Source organism: Scylla paramamosain, chromosome 7, assembly GCF_035594125.1.
Source record: "Scylla paramamosain isolate STU-SP2022 chromosome 7, ASM3559412v1, whole genome shotgun sequence".
NCBI classification, from domain to species: Eukaryota; Metazoa; Arthropoda; class Malacostraca; order Decapoda; family Portunidae; genus Scylla; species Scylla paramamosain.
The window spans coordinates 18982257-18989756 of NC_087157.1; the positions used below are offsets into that span (position 1 = coordinate 18982257).

At 41.8% G+C, this 7500-nt stretch overlaps 1 long non-coding RNA gene across 1 annotated transcript; it reads right to left on the bottom strand.

Annotated features, from left to right (window-relative positions):
* Positions 1–4805: 4805 nt before the first annotated feature.
* LOC135102180 (uncharacterized) lies at positions 4806–7139 on the bottom strand. Its single transcript, XR_010269575.1, has 2 exons — positions 6108–7139; positions 4806–6041 (listed from the first exon to the last, which is right to left on the bottom strand). It is a non-coding gene; the product is annotated as an uncharacterized LOC135102180 (long non-coding RNA).
* Positions 7140–7500: the final 361 nt, after the last annotated feature.

The following is a 7500-nucleotide window of genomic DNA, read 5'->3' on the forward strand; positions in this document are numbered from 1 at the left end:
ATGTGCAATTTTGTGTATTGTAATGTATCTGTTTGTCTGTCCGTTTGTCTATTATTTCACACACAAACACACACACACACACACACACACACACACACACACACACACACACACACACACACACACACAAACACACACACACACACAGTATCTCAACATTTGCTTTTTCCAAATGTCGCAAGAAAGAAAAAAGAAAGAGGAAGAATAATGTGCACGATATATATGCATGTGTATTGTGTTGCAAGACATCCAATCTCTCTCTCTCTCTCTCTCTCTCTCTCTCTCTCTCTCTCTCTCTCTCTCTCTCTCTCTCTCTCTCTCTCTCTCTCTCTCTCTCTCTCCATGGTTTCAACACAATTCCAGTGATCCACACAACAATATACAAAATCTAAAATATGCATTTTTAATTTCTAGTAAGGTAATTCATAAAGTAGCAGGAGAATTGTGAGTATTTTTGGCGACAGGAAAGTGTGTGTGTGTGTGTGTGTGTGTGTGTGTGTGTGTGTGTGTGTGTGTGTGTGTGTGTGTGTGTGTGTGTGTGTGTGTGGGCGCCTCTGTCTGCAATGTGATTCACAGGAGGAATTATTTTTTTTATGTGTCTTTTTTTGTTTTATAATGTTTTGCTTTCCTTTGTTTCTCTAGGTTTATATGTAAAATCTCTCTTTTTTATCCACTGCTCGTGTGTAAGTTACCAAACATGAACATACAAATATTTTCGTTATGCGAAATTCAGTCTGTCTGCCTCAAAGTTTCTGATATTTTTCTATTTGTAATGATTCTATATATGAATGTTTGTTTACTATTTCATTTGGCATATGCACCCATCAGTCAGTGTGTCTATGTGTCTTTGTCTGTCCTGCTTTCTGAATGTCTGATGTGTTGGCTGACTCTCTAATGTCATTTCCTTCTAACATAGTACATACCTTTATTTATCTTAGTTTGTTTACCATGATTTACAGTTGCATTTCTATCTGTTCTGTCCATCAATATACAGCTAATTTCTCTCTTTATCTGATTCATCGCTTACACTTCCACTTTCTTCTTATTTGTTTATGTATATTGCTCTTCAACCATCCTGTGTTTCTTCACTTACCTACCCATTCGTCGATGTTTTATCTGTATATCTCTCCCTATCTAATACTTCCACCTTCTTATCAATCAACGGGAATTTATCAACATATTTTCCCACCTATGTACTATTATCCCTGTCTATCTGTCTATCTGTCTATTTATCTAATCGATTTTCTACTTACTGAACTGTCTATCTTCCCATCCATATAGATTTATATCTACTTATATACCTATTCATTTATTCATGTATCTATCAATCTATCTATCCATCCATCTGTCCATCTATATATCAATCTATTTATCAGCCAGTCGATCTATTTTACCATTTACCCATCCAGCCATCTATCTGTAAATCTACCTGTTCAACCAGATACCTATTCATTAATCAATTCGTCAGACCAATAACACATTTCTCTATCTGCGCCTGAACATACTCACCGACCCATCTCCCCGCTCACCGCCACTGTACCGAGATAATGCACCCTCAATACACTCCTATACTCGGCGGCGGCTAGGCAACGCTATTTCGACATGTTCCACTAAGCATCCCTGCTTATAAGGGGAGACAAGGCCCTGCTAATGCTACGGGACTGGAGGAGGAGGGGGAGGAAGAGGAGGGGCGTCTGTTGCAAGCATTATGTCGGCGAAAGGAAGGATGGAACGTAAGGGAGAGAGGATGAAGGATGGTGGAGCAAGGGAAGAAAAGAGAGGAATTCTTGAAAATGGGAGAAGTTGAGAGTGAAGTGTGGTGGTAGTAGTAGTAGTAGTAGTAGTAGTAGTAGTAGTAGTAGTAGTAGTAGTAGTAGTAGTAGTAGTAGTGGTGGTGGTTGTGGTGGTATAGTTCGTAATTTTTCTGTTCCTCCTTCTTAGGGTGAATTGTAGATTTTTTTCACTCTACTAAAACTTGTATTTTTTTTTTTTTTTGTCTTTTGCACAAAATAGAAAAAAAATCAACATTTCCGAAACCACGGTATTCAAAAGGAAGTAAGCTTCTTCACTTGTCTTATTCATTATGACGTAACATTCGGAGGTAATTTGTGCGTCCAAAGGCACAGATAAAGGGGTGTTTGAAGTGGATGTTTTTACTAATGCTGTTATTACCCTCCTCCTCCTCCTCCTTTTTTTTGCATAGGAATAATAATAAAATCTCACTTCATTCTTTCCAATCAAAACGCACCCAGTTTTTCCCACACAGCGCGATGGTTTTCCCACGCCAGCACAAGCACGAGGGCGTGTCGGTTTGGCAGTCATACACTGCTCTAGCTTACTTTACTAAAGGGTAGTTAATCTAAATTAATTCCAAAGCGATATGTAAAGACCTGAGGGAGTGTTTGTTTTGGTTATCCTATGTAATCACATGTTGTAATCCTCATTTTCTTCGTCCGCATTCTCCTGTTATTGATCAACTTTGTGATTTTAAGTACTAGAGGTCAAAGTTGCAGGCGATAACCTGTGAATCCAGCCCTAAAGGAAAGGTACACAAACACAGTGACCGAAGCTGTGGCCTGATTGACTGCCGCCTCCCTGGAAAGCGCAACGCAAGAATGCTGCACCACCCCTCAACAACCAAACTGTGCCTTCACCTGCGCTACGCACACACCACATCACACAACTATCATGCAGTTACACTCTCCCTCACAAACAAAAGTAGACGGACCACAACTCTTTCCCTCATTATTCTCTCCAGTTCTATGTGGTTTTTCTATACCACGTGGTATCAATTCCTGTATCTTGTCAGCTTCTGCTGGAGAGATTGGTGGGGAGGAACCTTCTGTACTATCCTGTATCTCCCAATAATAGTTAATGTAGAATAATTATCCAAACAGCCTTGTCAGTAACTCAAGATTTGGTCTTCCGTTCCATTCTTTGTATTCCCTTTGTGTTCTTTCCTCCTCCTCCTCCTCCTCCTCCTCTTCCTCCTCCTCCTTCTCCTCCTCCTCCTCCTCCTCCTGCCTGCTGCTGGATGTGATGGCTCATGAATAACATGTGAATATGTTCTTAAACCACTCAGTGAAATCATAATTCGAGTTGAGAGAGAGAGAGAGAGAGAGAGAGAGAGAGAGAGAGAGAGAGAGAGAGAGAGAGAGAGAGAGAGAGAGAGAGAGAGAGAGAGAGAGAGAGAGAGAGAGAGAGAGAGAGAGAGAGAGAGATTCATGGCAAAAAGTAAATTTTTTCATACAAATGCACCACATTAAGCGCCTCCAGCGTAAGACTGTATAATTATCAGGCAGGAAGCGCGGCAGTAAACACGTCAAGTCTATGGAGAAGGCAGGGCGTGTTTCACTTGCTGGTCTTGCCTCTCACTTTTTTAATATACGTTTTCTTTTTTTGCTTTTCTTTTTTTTCCTTGCATGGATTGACAAGGTGTAGAATAATAGTAAGAAAATACAAATTATACAAAAACTGAATTGGTGTCACTCCAACAACAACAACGACAACAACAAAAACAACAACAACAACAACAACAACTACTATTACTACTACTACTACTACTACTAGTAAGAATATTTTGGAGAGAGAGAGAGAGAGAGAGAGAGAGAGAGAGAGAGAGAGAGAGAGAGAGAGAGAGAGAGAGAGAGAGAGAGAGAGAGAGAACACAAACATAAAATCGGAGAGAATGAAAAAACAAAGTTTAAAGTAGTAGTTCACCTATTAAGACTCAGGAAAGATTTGTCTTTCTCCAACCCTCTGTGCTTCTTAAAAACATGGAGCTGCATTTGGAAATAAAAATTCAAATAGCTGAACACAAAAATCATTTAGATGCAAAAGATATCGGACGGTTCAACTTGAGTAAACTGGAGTAAACAATGCAATACATGTTTAATTTAGAGTCAGTATAAAATGGTATTCTTACATTTGCATATAGCCATTATTTATACTCACGCTCTCATATCTTCTTGGCGAATGGCAAACAAAGGAACAAAAAAAAATCTTTTCAGTTGCTGCTTCCATACATACGGACAAAAAAAAAAAAAAAAGATAAAAAATTAAAAGTCAATAAAACATCTAAATATGTGTCTGGAAGTGCCTCAATACTCTTAAAACAACTAGTCACAGGAAGGGGAAAAAAAACAGAAACAGGCATAGAATTCAAGAGTTTACCAATGAAAGGGATGAAAGAATGAAAATATTGCAGTCAGTCAGGCCCAGTCAGTCAAGGGTAGTGCAACGCACTCACCTTGCCAAGATCAGAGGGGTGGTGGTGGTGGTCTGTACATTTGGAGTTGGTAGAATGAGTCACATTGGTGGTCAAAGTCAAACTGGGAGACTGGGAAGTGTAGGGAGGTGCTGCACACTCACCTCCCGTGCTTCCCAGGGGCGGTCAGGATAGTGGGTCTTTGGAGTTGCCAGGATGAGTCACGGGAAGTGCTACGCACTCACCTTGCCAGGATCAGTTGCCAGGGTGGGGAGTACTGGTGGTGGTCGGTACAATTAGAGTTCCTAGGATGAGTCAGATTGGGGATCAAAGTCAAACTAGAAGGCTGGGAAGGGTAGGGAGGTGCTGCACACTCACCTCCCGTGCTTCCCAGGTGGGGTGGTGGTCTTTGGAGTTGTCAGGGTCAGTCAGGTTGGTATTGTTATATTTTTATTATTTATTGTTGATTGCCAAACTCAGTCATTTTATTGAGGGGGAGGTAGGAGTTTTATTGTTTTTACTATATATTTTTTTTTTTATTTATTTTTTTATTTTTCATTTATTTTGGTAAGGGTAAGGAAGGGTAGGGAGTTGCTGCACACTCACCTCCTATGCTCCCCAGGTTACATTTGTAACATTTGTCAGATTGGTTGTTTTTGGAGTTGCCGGGGTCAGTCAGTCAGGCCCACTCAGTCAAGGGAAGTGCTACGCACTCACCTTGCCAAGATCAGAGGGGTGGTGGTGGTGGTCTGTACATTTGGAGTTGGTAGGATGAGTCACATTGGTGGTCAAAGCCAAACTGGGAGACTGGGAAGGGTAGGGAGGTGCTGCACACTCACCTCCCATGCTCCCCAGAGTCAGTCAGTTTGGTGGTCTGTTGCCAGATTACAGTAAGATTTGTAGGTCAGTCAGGTTGGTTGTTTTTATGGTTGCCAGGGTCAGTAAGGCAGGTGGTAGGGAAGTGCTACGCACTCACCTAGCCAGGACAGGGTAGGATGTAGGGATGTATGGATCAGGGTCAGAGTGGGACACAGAGTAGGAAATACTGTTGGTCTGTACATTTGGAGTTGTTCTTTGAAGTTGCCAGGATGAGTCAGGTCAAACTGGGAGACTGGGAAGTGTAGGGAGGTGCTGCACACTCACCTCCCATGCTCCCCAGGGCCAGTCAGTTAGGTGATTACATATCTGTAAGTCAGTCAGGTTGGTTGTTTTTGGAGTTGCCAGGGTCAGTCAGTCAGGGTCAGTCCAGGGAAGTGCTACGCACTCACCTTGCCGAGATCAGAAGGGTGGTGGTGGTGGTGGTCTGTACAGTTGGAGTTGCTCTTTGGAGTTGGTAGGATGAATCAGATTGGTGGTCAAAGTCAAACTGGGAGACTGGGAAGGGTAGGGAGGTGCTGCACACTCACCTCCCGTGCTTCCCAGGTGGGTGGTGGTCTTTGGGGTTGTCAGGGTCAGTCAGTTGGTATTGTTTTATTTTTATTATTTATTGTTGATTGCCAGACTCAGTCAGTTTTATTGAGGGGGGAGTAGGAGTTTTATTGTTTTTGTTTTATTTACTTATTTTTTCATTTATCTTTTTTTTTTATTACTTTTATTTTTTATACCTATATATATTTTATTCTTTTTGGTCTGGCAGTCCGTAGACTTGGGGAGAGAAGGGAAGTGCTGTGCACTCACCTCCCTTGCTCTCCCGAGGTCCGAGGTGGTAAGGAGGTTTTTTATTTATTTTTATTTATTTATCTTTATTTATTTATTTATTTTATTTTATTTTTTATTTATTTTTTTTTTTTTTTGCGTGGTAGGTTAGGAGACAAGGGAAGTGCTATGCACTCACCTTAATTCTTTATTTTTTTTTTTTTTCTATCTTTTGCCGGAGACAAGGGAAGTGCTATGCACTCACCTTAATTCTTTATTTATTTTTTTTTCTATCTTTTGCCTGGTAGGTTGGAAGAGAAGGGAAGTGCTATGCACTCACCTTTATATTTTTTATTCTGTTAGGTGAAGAGAAGAGAAGTGCTATGCACTTACCCTTATTTATTTTATTTATTTATTTATTTATTTTTTTTTTTTATTATTTTTTGCCTGGTAGTCCGTAGACTTGCCAGGGTTAGCTAGGGGAGAGAAGGGAAGCGCTGTGCACTCACCTCCCTTGCTCTCCCGGGGGCCGGTAAGGCGGTGCCTTCCTCCCCTGGGGAGGGGTAGGGAGGTGCTGCGCACTCACCTCCCCTCCTCCCCGTGGGCAGTTCCATCACACATGGTGATGGAGGGATGCTCTTTCAAGGTTTTTGTGAGTTCCGAGAGGGGGGTTCGAACCTACGCGCCCCTCACTTCCCTCACGCCAAACTCAAAGTGCATCACTCTACCCACTGGGCCACGAGGGCCCTTTTTCTTTTTTTTAAAGTTGGTCTATTTCCCCATCTTCCCCATCTTTTTTGTAAAGTTGCTCTATTTAACCACCTTATGTTCACGCCAGTACGTATTAAAGAATTATGATGTGAATTATTTTCATGACGTTATTTATTTATTGTATTTTGTATGGGATATGACCGCTGGCATCCCACACACACTGGGTTCCCAAGACTGTCACTACGCCATGAAACCCCAACGGTAAACAAGATATATTTGAACACATCATTTCCCTTCCTGTGTTCATGCAGCACCAAAAGTTCAATAAGAAAACCTGCTGCTCATTCTAATGTGAACGTTCATCCCACAGTGATAATTAGATAACTGTTGACTTGTGGGAGTATGTCGTAGAGTACAAATAGCAGTAGGTAAGATCAGAGAACTTTACAGAGGCAGGAATTCCTTGGTTATGGAGCAGCTTTCTGGAACCCTCCCCTGTGCTGCACCACCACCACCACCACCGACAACAACAACAATAACAACACACCATTACACCTGTCCATCCTGCAACACGAGAATGACTCAGCCCAGAGAACCACGGATTGCTTTATTCGTAATTCACGTCCACTCTCAACATAGACATCAATCAAATTATGTCACTGAAAAAAGTTGGTGAAGCACTCACTTCTTCACATAGGCTTTACTACCTATCAGCAGGATGAAAGCTTCCGACTGGGAGGAAGGGCGGCGTCGGGAAGGATTAAGAGAGAGAGGGTAGGGGGGACCAGCGGAGGCTGGAAGTGTGTTTATGCTTCATAGGTATAAAAAAAGAAAACTGCATGAAAAAGAAGAAAGACCTGTGCCCCTCCCACCCCTGCTCCCCGCGTGAGGCGAAACGTAGTGAAGTGGTACTGTTGTTGTTGTTGTTGTTGTTATTATTATTATTA